Source organism: Saccopteryx leptura, chromosome 9 (assembly GCF_036850995.1).
Source record: "Saccopteryx leptura isolate mSacLep1 chromosome 9, mSacLep1_pri_phased_curated, whole genome shotgun sequence".
NCBI classification, from domain to species: Eukaryota; Metazoa; Chordata; class Mammalia; order Chiroptera; family Emballonuridae; genus Saccopteryx; species Saccopteryx leptura.
The window spans coordinates 49,543,833-49,555,880 of record NC_089511.1 but is presented as its reverse complement, the minus strand read 5'-3'; the positions used below and the strand labels follow the sequence as shown (position 1 = coordinate 49,555,880).

At 38.6% G+C, this 12,048-nt stretch overlaps 1 protein-coding gene and 1 non-coding gene across 2 annotated transcripts in view; both read right to left on the bottom strand.

The window, feature by feature from the left end:
- The window catches only part of LOC136380890 (uncharacterized), a 105,461-nt gene that overhangs the window by 83,614 nt on the left and 9,799 nt on the right, over positions 1 to 12,048 (bottom strand). The gene's annotated exons all lie outside the window — the stretch shown is intronic.
- On the bottom strand, positions 2,726 to 2,829 carry LOC136381626 (U6 spliceosomal RNA). Its single transcript, XR_010747116.1, has one exon. It is a non-coding gene; the product is annotated as a U6 spliceosomal RNA (small nuclear RNA).

Sequence of the window (12,048 nt, the reverse complement as noted above, 5' to 3'; positions counted from 1 at the left end):
ATGTGTAGAAACATTTTTTATGAATCCTATAGACAGATGTTATAAACTTGCTAATGAATTGTGTCCCATCCCCCCCTTCATCCTTTTCCCAAACCTGTGTAGGTGAAGACAAAGGTTATAAGCTTATGCCGTGATGTCAGGCTTTTTCCCTGCCCATGTATAATTAAGGGTATATAACCAGCCCCTAGAATATTAATGAGACACACGATTTGGGACTGCTGCCCCGTGTAAGATATATGCGGCCAGCATATTTAATAAATTTCCTCCTTTAATAAAACTTTTCAAATTTTATCTGGATTTGGTGTCTCTACGAAGACCCACGGAATTGTGGATTGGGTAATTTACAACACTGTATCCCTGGAGAACGCTGAATAATACAGTAGCTAACCGCTCTTCTAACCCTTTGGTTTCCTGCCAGTGCCTGCCAATGCAAACAAGCTGAAGGCATAGGAGCCCATGCATGCTCTCTGCAGGGGTCAGTCTCCTGAGCACAGAGTAAGTAAGAAGAAAAGGGTAAACCTGGAAGTTTAATTCAAAACTATCCCACAGCGATGGTTACATTCCCATAGAGAGGAACTTCAAAATACAAATCTGGCCATGCTACTAATGTAAGACCTTCCACTGGGTCCCCATCACCTTTGGAACAACGCTATGGAATCCGGCCCACACCACTGGCCACATCTTCTGTAACCTCAGCCCTTCTCTCCTCACCAGCCTCACCTCCTGCCTCTCCCCTGCCACCCACAGTATGTTTCCATGGTGATTCCCTGGAGCACTTGTGATTCCCTACACCAAGCAGCTTTTTCATGCTGCTGTGCCTCTGTACACACCTCTCCACCTGCCCTGGCTGCCCTTTGTTCCCCAGCCACTTTCAAAGTCTTGCTTATCTTGCAAAACCCAGCTCACATGTCATATGCTTTGTGAAGTCTGTGAAGTCTGCTGTATTTGCTCAGCCCCAGAGTTCCCCCCGGCTCTCTTTCTGTTACCTCTGTGTGATACACAAAACTCACTGATTATACGAAATTAAGTTATTTATTATAGAGCTTTGTCTTCTCCAGACTGCACTGTCAGTACCATGATGACAGTGATGGGTGCGATCCTTCTCCGTATCCCAGCATCCAGCTCAAAACCTGACTGGCGAGAAGTGGTGAACACAAGTGACCCAGGAAAGAGGCTCTTGGGCTTCTCATTGAGATGCAGATGAACAGGTTTTTTTAGGACAGTTTTAAATGACAACTCTCACTTTAAAAAAAAAAGTCCATACATTCTGAATGTGCCTGCATTTCTGCATATCAAACATTTTGAGACAGGCTGTAGGAGAGGTTTATTTATTGGCAAGTATCTAATATCAACCTCAAACCAACTATCCACAGTGTGTACTAAAACACCCAGGGACATTCTTCTGCTGTGTCTGGCAGAGCAAAATGCATAAAAAACAATTTAACAGTTGGACAAGGCTCTCTTGGTTCATCTTGTTCTGAGGTCTCAGCGCCAAGTCAAGCTGTTCCAAAGCCCTTTTCAAAATTGTTTTGTCGGTTGTGCACTAGAGATTGAGTTCGTGGAGTTCAGTTAAGGGAAGGGTTGCACTTGACACACAGGTTTTATGTGTGTTGGGACAGTATGAGGAGAAACCATAAACACATTTACATGGTCCAATTTTTTTAGTACAACTCTTACTCATGTTTCCTTGAAATAAATTATAATGCTCAATTTCAAGTCAGTTTCCAGAATTTCCCTAAGCATAACATAGAATTCTGCATTGTCAGTAAATGCTGAAAGGCTGTATTTCAAAGTCAAGTTCCTCATAGGTGCCATCTACCTACTAAGAATCCTTTTTTGATTGCTTAGGAAGGTTGGGATCAAGAACAGAATGACTAATGCAGCAGTCTCACCTTTTCCAGACAGTATACATTCCAATGTACTCATGTGGATGCATGAAACTTGGGATAGTACCAAACCCTGTGTATAACTATTTTTTTCCCATACATACATACCTATGATAAAATTCAATTTATAAATTAGGCACAATAAGAGATTAGCAACAAAAATGAATAATAATAAAGAACAATTATAATATAACAATTACTATAATAAAAGTCATGTGATCTCTCTTTTAAAATATTTTATTGCACTGTACTCACCCTTCTTGTGATGATGTGAGATGATACATTGTCTACGTGATGAGTTGAAGTGAGATGAGACATCATTAAGTAAAATAAGAGTTACTTGAACACAAGAAATGTGATACCATGATAGTCAATCTGATAACCAAGAGAGCAACTAGGTGACTAACAAGTAGGTAGCATATATAGCGTGGATACACTGGAAAAAGGGATAATTCACATCTCGGGCAAGACAGAGCAGGATGGCTTGAGATTTCATCACACTCCTCAGAAGAGCAAGCAATTTTTATTAATTAATTAATTAATTTATTAATTATTGAGCATGAAATTTAAAACTTATGAATTATTCATTTCTGGAATTTTCCATGTAATATCTTGACACTGTCGTTGACCGTGGGCAACTGAAACTGCAGAAAGTGAAATTACAGATAAAGTGTGGGGGCTACTGTAAAATAACGTAATGAAGCACACTCTGTTAAACACAGCCCTGCTAGATTAGTAAACTTTGTGCCCTTTCACATAAGCTTAATGCATGAAAAATACTGTTCCACAAATATTTCATTAGCAATATACATGTGCAAGGCACAGAGCTGGTTAATGAGAAGACATGTTCCTGCTTCACAAATTTGCACATCATCCATGCACAGGCCCTACTATCTTCTCTGTATCATTCTGATTTTAGTATCTGTGCTGCCGAAGCAAGCACAAATATATATATTTCTGCCTTTCAGGAGCCCATGGGGACATCTGGCATCTCACAGTCAACCGGAACTTAAACCAGAGAGATTAGCTGGGATAAGCTCAAAAAGCTCTGCAAAGGGAGTGGCATTTGAGCCTTAAGAAATGCTAGGGTTTCAACAGGTAGGGGGGATAGGAGAGAATGTCAGTCTTGAAAATGAGAACAACGTGGGTGAAGGCACAGAAGGAATCATGAGCGGGGGTTCCCTCAGTGAATGGTGGCCATGTCCACAGCACTAGATGCATTGGGACAGGTGACTAGGGAAAGCTAAAGTTCGAAATATGGCTTCAGAGTCATATTTTAAGGGACTGGAATACTTGCATAAAGAACTGTAGTCAGGAGGTGGTAGGGAGCCATGAAAAGGTTTGGGCAAGGACATGGCATGATCTGATTCTTGCTTGGGGTTAGTGACTCTGGGGACTGGCAGTGAATGGATGGGTTTAAAGAAGGAAAGGTTGAAGAATTCTCATGTTTATAACTTTTCTTCTTATTACCTTACTGCTTAGACTTATAGCATGATACATATATATTAATGTGCCCCTCTTCTCTCAGAAGACAGACCTCCTATCTCAGTGAAATTATTCCCTCTCCCTCTCATTACAGAGATAATCCTTACAATGATAATATATATAACTGCTTGTATGCAACTGATTTGTAAAACTGGTTAAGAGCATATTGTAAAATATTTACCTATTTGGGTAAATAAATTATGCAGCCAGTTGAACACTTTTAAGAGTGTTTAATAACATGGATGAATGTTATAATGTAGTGTTGAGGTTAAGAAGCATATTACAAAACAGTGTGATTTCATTTATATAATAAAAAAGTTAAGAAATTTATGGAGAAAGATTGAAAGTGTATTGACTAAAATTGTGACCGTAAATATGTTTGGTTGATGAGTGGGCATTATGTGTGACTTATTTTATTCATTGACCTTTCTTATATTTTCTAAATTTTCTACAATGAACATGTATAATCTCTGGTTATAAGGAAAACATGCTGTGTGAAACTTGCTTTCATGCTACAGGGTAGAGTACAGCTCAGAACCATTCTTAACTACTTTGCATCTCTTGGATAAGTCCAGGCTTCAAAGTCTCCTTTTGAATGAAAAGATTGGTTCAGATCAACTCTAAGATGCCTTACCACATTCTCTATGCCTTTCTTGTTTCCACCACACCAAGTACATACCTTGTCACAGCACCTGTCATAACGTAACACTCTGTTACAGGTTTATTCCTCCCCAAAACACCGAAGCCCCTGAAAGCAGTGGTCTCCAACCCCCGGGGCCGCGGACCGGTACCGGTCCATGGGCCATTTGGTATAGGTCCGCAGAGAAAGAATAAATAACATGAAACGTTGTCAGAATAACAAATTTAAATACAGCCTGAATAATGAGGACATGCTTGTTCCTCCTTTAACTTAGCCTGATAAATATTGTAAGTTCAACAATTATATTTAAAAATACCACAGTTTCTACGCCAGTCGCATAATTTTATTTTGTGCATTTATCCGTCCCACCCTAAAGGCCGGTCCGTGAAAATATTTTCTGACGTTAAACCGGTCCGTGGCCCAAAAAAGGTTGGGGACCACTGCCTTAGAGGAAGGAACAATCTTTTATCTTCTCTATTTGTCAGAAGCATTCTGGTTTCAAATGACAAATATACTACTCAAACTGACTTAAGCAAAAAAAATAATAATAATAATTTAATTTAATTTATGAAAAGGAAGATAGAAAAAGTTATTAGTTTCTAACACTTAGCAAGTCAAGCAGTAGGTCTATTTCTGATATAGCTGGATCCAGTATTCAAAGGACAGCACCCAGAATCTGTCTCTCTTAGCTCTGCTTTTATTTCTGTTGGCCTCCTTGTCAGGTTGCTGACTGGCCCCTCACATTGTACCAGCTTCAGCCTCCATTGGAGAGAGCTCTTCGTCTTCCTAATGGTTCCACAGGATCCCAGATTGCTGTTGTTTAGCCCCATGCACACACAGCACAGTGGTCAGGAACTTAGAATATACAAAGTACCCCTCTGGGTGGTGATCCTGGGGGTAGGATGCAAGGATCACCTCTCTTGAAGGAACCAAATGAACCAAGAGTAGGGAATGAGTAGTTTCCCAGAGGAAAATCATGATGCACCAGGAAAGTGGGAAATGGATTTGACGCAAGGAAAAATGGCAGCTGTACCTCCATTTGTACCTCTAGCACCTTGCACTGTGCCTGCCAGCAACAGAGTAAGGACGTAGTAAAGCTTGTAGAATGAATGAAGGAGCAATATAAACTGCCACTTTTCTTCCCCACAGAGAAACTTAAATCTCAATTCTGATCACCCAGGTATCCTCCTGATTTGTTTTCTTATGACTAAATTCTGGATCCCACAGGTTTTCAAATAATTGGTTTAATCTTATCTTTAATAGAAATTTGAGACTGTTTTTATGAAGTTATTTCTCGTCAACCTTTACTACACATTTATTTCCTTAGACTTAATTGGATTACTGTACAATGAGCATGGCCATTGTCACTCTAAGTTCCAATCCAGGCACTATCATTAACTGATTTATGCTTCATCTTTGAAAGATTATTAGTATATTTCTTTCACTAGGCCTATCATTTCCTACTCGAATCACAAGGAATAGACCAACTCAAATATGGACTACTTTACTCAATGATTGTAAAACTCTTTTGCCAGAAAAAAAAAAAGACCAATAAGAATTCTATTAGTCACCACTCTGCTTCAGTACCAGAGAGATACTGGTTTGTTTTTGTTTCTTTTCAGTTTCCTAGTGAGTGGACTTTCACTTTTTAAAAAAATGTTTAATACACACATGTGTAAAACAAAAAAAAGTCAAATAATACTAAGGAAATGCAATGAAAGTCAAATCTTCCCTCTATTCCTGATTCTCCTTCACAGAGGCAACCACTGCTAATAGTTTCTAATGTATCTTTCTAGAGATATGCTGTAAAATACAAGCCTTTGTATATGAACTTATCTCCATGGCTCCTTTTTCCTTTTTACAAATGGTCGGATTACTGTTCTGGTTATCCTCCTTGTTTGTTTTTGTTTTGTTTTTTGTTGTTTTTACTGAATGTGCTTCAGAAGGAGCTCCATATGAGAACAGATACCTCCACCTTGTTCCTTTTAATGACTGCATAGTATTCTAATCTAAAACTATATCATAATTTTCAACCACTCCTTGACTGACAGACATTTAAATTTTATAGTTTTTTGCTACTTCACTTGTAAGGGATTTCTACTTCAGCTGACAAAGTTTTTGCCTTTTATTAAGAAACATCACTGGGGAACATTCTAAGGAGAGAATAAAAAGAACAAAAGATCTAAAGCCATGGCATTGGCAAGGTGCCACTTTGAATGCAAGGTAAAGTTCTGAATGCCTTAGTTTTCTCAGAAAATGGTACCTTTGTCCTCATACCCTATTCCTACCTACTCCTATTGGATGATAAAGGGAGAGATATAATGTTCTTGCTTTTGGTCATTACCAACCTCAAGTTCTGGAGCTGTGCTCTTCCCCAAGCAGACCCTGACACTCCAGATCCAACCAGATTGAAGTGAACGGTTCTTCCTGGCGCCCCACTAACCTCTGGCATGCCAACTGTGATTCGAGTAGGAAATGGTAGGCCTAGTGGGCCAGATCTGGGCAGACCTCGAAAACAGTTGCTATGGGCAAGTCATCAAAATGGGGCCACTTCCAGAGTTCTGAACTGGATTCTGAACTTTCAACACACTATTGTTCTCTTGGGGTGGGAAACTTGGGAGCTGACACCTGACACACAAAAATATTTGGGGACTTTGACTTCTTATTGGACATGTCTGAGGGGCCTTTTTCCTGAGGGCTTACTCAGCCCTCTGCTAGGTAGTTTTTATACTTCACAGGGGAGTCACATCATACACACATTTACCTTGCAAGATTCTATTATGTATCCTTAGCAAAAAGAGGAAGAAAATTCAAATAATGCAGGGAACGGCACACTCGTTTACTGGATGAGCATGCACTTGGAAGAGCCAGAAAGCACAGTTGTGCTGGAAACCAACAAGGGGTAATAGCTGAAAACTTTGGAAAGACTATGAATGACTGTAAGGATTTGATCCAAAAAGTAGAGCCATTGTTCTTGGTGGCAGGTATAAGAGAAAGTGGACAATTCATTAAGAGTAATTAATGGAGAATTAAAGAATCTAGTCAAATTATCTTCAATGTTGATCACAACAAATTATACACTGAAACTGTATTTGGTTTTTCAGTTGAAGGGTTTTCAAGGTTACTATTTACTAGATATGAATTGCACTCTTAATGTGGCTGAACTTAAACCATGTTAGATATGACCCCACTGTATCTCACCTGAACTTCTCCAAAGCTCAGAGAGGTAAAGTAACATGCCAAAATTTTTTTTTATTTTATTAATTTTTTAAAGGGGGGGGGGAGAGAGAGAGAGAACAGGAGCAGCAACTTATAGTAGTTGCTTCCTGTATGTGCTTTGACCAGGCAAGCCCAGGGATTTGAACCAGCAACCTCAGCGTTCCAGGTCAATGTTTTATCCACTGAGCCACCAGAGGTCAGGCATCATGCCAAAATTTACAAGCCAGGAAACAAGTGGCAGGGCTGGAATTCAATTCATGCTACCAGCATGCCTAAAGATATAGTCTCAGCTCTTGATTGCATTCTCAATTATAATTCTACCATCTATATCACTGAGACAATGACAATGGCTCTGGGGTGACTAACCAACTGGGTTTACCCAGAACTAAACAGTTTCCTTGGACTTTCACTTTTAAAATTAGAATTGTCCCAGGCAAATTATGGTGGCCAGTGACCCTACTTGGGATTTGAGACTTGTTTGGAGGTTCTAGCAGGGGAGCGCAGCTACTCGTATACCCTTGACCGAAGAACGGTCCTCTCCTCTAGCGGGGAAGGTCGTCCTCTTCGACCGAGCACGCAGCTTCGGGAGGGATGCACATGGAGCAGTGAGGGAGGAAGGGGACACCTGCCTAGCCAGCCAGATCAGCCGAATCAACCCTGGCGATCAAAGGGGCGACAGATGTCGCAGCCAGATCGCCCTCACATCCCCTACTTGGGATTTGAACGGCTCTGAGCCACATGATATGACCATCCTATTTCATTGATCTCTTTATTTGGAATGCTTCCTCTGATATTGTGTGACTGGACTTGTTGAGTGACAGGCTCAAGAATAATGCCTTGAAGGTTAAAAAGGAGCTTTTTAGATAGCTTAATAAGTCTATCTAAGAGAAGTCGATTGGCAATGGACTTTGAGCTCTCTATTTGACTACTGAAGTCTTGTGCTTTATTAAAATCAATACTCTGATAATAAAGTAATCATTGGCTGATGTTTTCATGATTTGCTAGAGGTTACATATGGTAACATGGTGAACAAAACCAGATAGAATATTGTGTTGCAACATCTTTCTCCATGAAAAGGTACAGGTAAGAAATATGTGACAGGTAGGAAGTTCTCTAAAATAATTATGGCCAAGAAGCATATAAAGAGAAGTCCAACAGCATCAGAAAGCAAAAACACAAAACTACAATAAGATACCACTTCTCACCCACTAGGATGGCTATAATTATATAAAAAAAAAAAACTGGACAATAACAAGTGTTGACAAGGATATGGAGAAATGGGAGCCTTCCTATCTTGCTGGTGGGAATGTAAAACAAGGCAGCCACTTCAAAACACTGTCTGGCAGTTCCTCAAATTGTTAAACATAGAGTTAGCATATGAACCAGCATTTCCACATCTAGTATATACCCAAGAGAAATGGAAACATATGTCTACACAAAACTCACACATCAATATTCATAGCAACACTATCTGCAGCAGCCAAAAGGTGGAAACAACCCAAATATCCACCAAAAATGGATAAAGAATATGTGGTATTTCCGTACAATAGAATATTATCAGCCATAAAAAGAAATAAAGCACTGGTGCATGCTACAAAATAGATAAACCTTGAAATACTATGCTAACTGAAAGAAGACAGACACAAAAGGCCACATATTGTGTGATTCATTCATATGAAATGTCCAGAATAGGCAATCTACAGAGAGAGAAAGTAGATTAGTGGTTGCCAGGGACTAGAAGACGGGGGCATTGTGGGGTGATGGCCAAGGGGTGTGGGCTTTCTTTTGGGGGTAATGAAAATATTCTAAATTTGATTTTAATGGAGCACAAGACAGCACAATTCTGTCACTATGCTAACACCGATCCAACTGTGCACTTTGAATGGGTGAATTTTATAGAATGAGAGAGTTATATTTCAATAAAGCCTTTTAGAAAGAGAAAGAAAGAAGAAAGAAAAAAAGAAAGAAAGAAAGAAAGAAAGAAAGAAAGAAAGAAAAAAAGAAAGAGAAAGAAAGAAAGAAAGAAAGAAAGAAAGAAAGAAAGAAAGAAAGAAAGAAAGAAAGAGGAAAAAGAAGAGATTGTTCTAAACCTTCCTCCTGTCTCATGACATAGCCAAACCACATTGCAAACCTCCTGACTCCACGAAGTTACATCAGACTCAAGCTCAGCAAATCCTCATCAGCCCTGCCTCCATGTCAGCCAGGGGAGTTTCAAAGATCTGATATTCCTTTTAGTGTGGAGTAAAAGTAAGTGGCAGGATCACCTAGCCTCCTATCATAAGAAATGGCAAGGCTAAAAGGGACTTGTGTTGCTGAACTTTTACCAGTTTTCAAAATTTTAGTTGGGTCTATAGGAACTTATTTAAGGAACTCTATCCTATTCAATAGGAAAGAGAGTTTTTTAATGATTTTTTTTTTAAATGCCTAGTCTATTTCCTAGTTCTTAGAAGCTAACAAGGAAAAAAGTCTGGTTAGTAAAATGCTCAGATGCCTGCTTTTTTAATATATAGAATTTATGCTCCTTCCTTTGGACTCAACTGATATGAAATTTCTGATTATTCAACCTGGGCAGGGCTCAAGATATAACTGCAAAATCACTATCTTAAATAAAGGGTTTGCTAAGCAACTTGACATTATGAATACATTTTCATGAACCCATTAAACCTATTGAAGAGAACAAGTTGTTTTTAAAGTTCACCAGATGAACATGTATGAAGAAAGCTAGTAAACACAAATGCCCCTTCCCAGTAAGGTCTTGTCTGGAAACATAGTTCAGGACATTGGAATAGTTTTTCTTGTTAGAAGTATTTGAAATAAATTATGAAACAATTTTTTAAAGCATTAAACTAAAAAAGTTAATATAGTCTTTAAAACCATTTAAGCTGTTCCTTTCACTTGTGCAGAATGGCTTGTCTATGAAAAACTCCAAGTTTGAACATTATTCTCAGCATGGACTATGGAACCAGACTCTCTGGGTTTAAATCCTGGCTTTGCCATTTACTTAGATATGTAACCTGTTTGTGCTGCATTTTCTCTTCTATGTAAGGAGCATGCAATGTTAACTGCTTTATAGGTTATTGTGAAGGTTAAATAAGTTGATATATGGAAGGTACTTAGAATATTGTCATGTGCTATGTGCATTAGCTTTATTGTCATGACTTAGTCAAATAGGCATTGGCCTAAAACAACAAATTAATCTTAACAATTCAACCTCACTTTGTTGTACTACTTAGGGAATTTCTATCTGTAAGAAAAAAAACCCACAAATAAAAAAGCCCCTATCATTAGGACATGGCTAGGTTAAGCTAATGCTTTCTCAACCAAATTCTTTTTTTTTAAGACTTTATTCATTTCAGAGAGGAGAGAGAGAGAGAGAAGGGGAGGAGCAGGAAGCATCAACTCTCATATGTGCCTTGACCAGGCAAGCCCAGGGATTTGAACCAGCAACCTCAGCATTCCAAGTTGATTCTTTATTTACACCACCACAGGTCAGCCATCTCAGCCAAATTCTGATATGAAGAAAGATGTCTGTGTTCAGGTAAATTAAGGAATAGAATGGATAATCAGGATTAAGTTTGAGAATAGTTTCTTTAGGCAGGAAAAATGTTATAGAACCCTACAGATGATTTTTCTCCAAACATACTTACAAAGAACACTGTGTATTATTAGTTAAAGAAATCTTCATATCTCCATCATTTTTTCAGGAAGTTTGTATTTTGTGTCAATCTACTACCCTAAGTCAATATTACCAGATTTATAATATGACAAATGAATTAAAACAATTGCTTCCTATTAGAATAGCTTTTTAAAGTTTTGCATACTGTATAATTTCACAACTCTTGTTAGACACAAGTGGTTTTTTTTGTTTGTTTTTTTGTTTGTTTTTTTTTATAATTTTATTTTTTTAATGGGGTGACATCAATAAATCAGGATACATATATTCAAAGATAACAAGTCCAGGTTATCTTGTCGTTCAATTATGTTGCATACCCACCACCCAAAGTCAGATTGTCCTCTGTCACCTTCTATCTTGTTTTCTTTGTGCCCCTCCCCACCCCCTATCCCTCTCCCATTCCCCCCTCCCCCCCGTAACCACCACACTCTTATAAATGTCTCTTAGTTTCACTATTATGTCCCACCTATGTATGGAATAATACAGTTCCTGTTTTTTTCTGATTTACTTATTTCGCTTCGTATCATGTTATCAAGATCCCACCATTTTGCTGTAAATGTTCCGATGTCATCATTTCTTATGGCTGAGTAGTATTCCATAGTGTATATGTGCCACATCTTCTTTATCCAGTCTTCTATTGATGGGCTTTTTGGTTGTTTCCATGTCCTGGCCACTGTGAACAATGCTGCAATAAACATGGGGCTGCATGTGTCTTTACGTATCAATGTTTCTGAGTTTTTGGGATATATACCCAGTAGAGGGATTGCTGGGTCATAAGGTAGTTCTATTTTCAGTTTTTTGAGGAACCACCATACTTTCTTCCATAATGGTTGTACTACTTTACATTCCCACCAACAGTGTATGAGGGTTCCTTTTTCTCCACAGCCTCTCCAACATTTGCTGTTACCTGACTTGCTAATAACAGCTAATCGAACAGGTGTGAGGTGGTATCTCATTGCCGTTTTGATTTGCATTTCTCTAATAGCTAAAGAAGATGAGCATCTTTTCATATATCTGTTGGCCATTTGTATTTCTTCCTGGGAGAAGTGTCTATTCATATCCTCTTCCCATTTTTTAATTGGATTGTTTGTTTGTTTGTTGTTGAGTTTTATGAGTTCTTTGTATATTTTGGATATTAGGCCCTT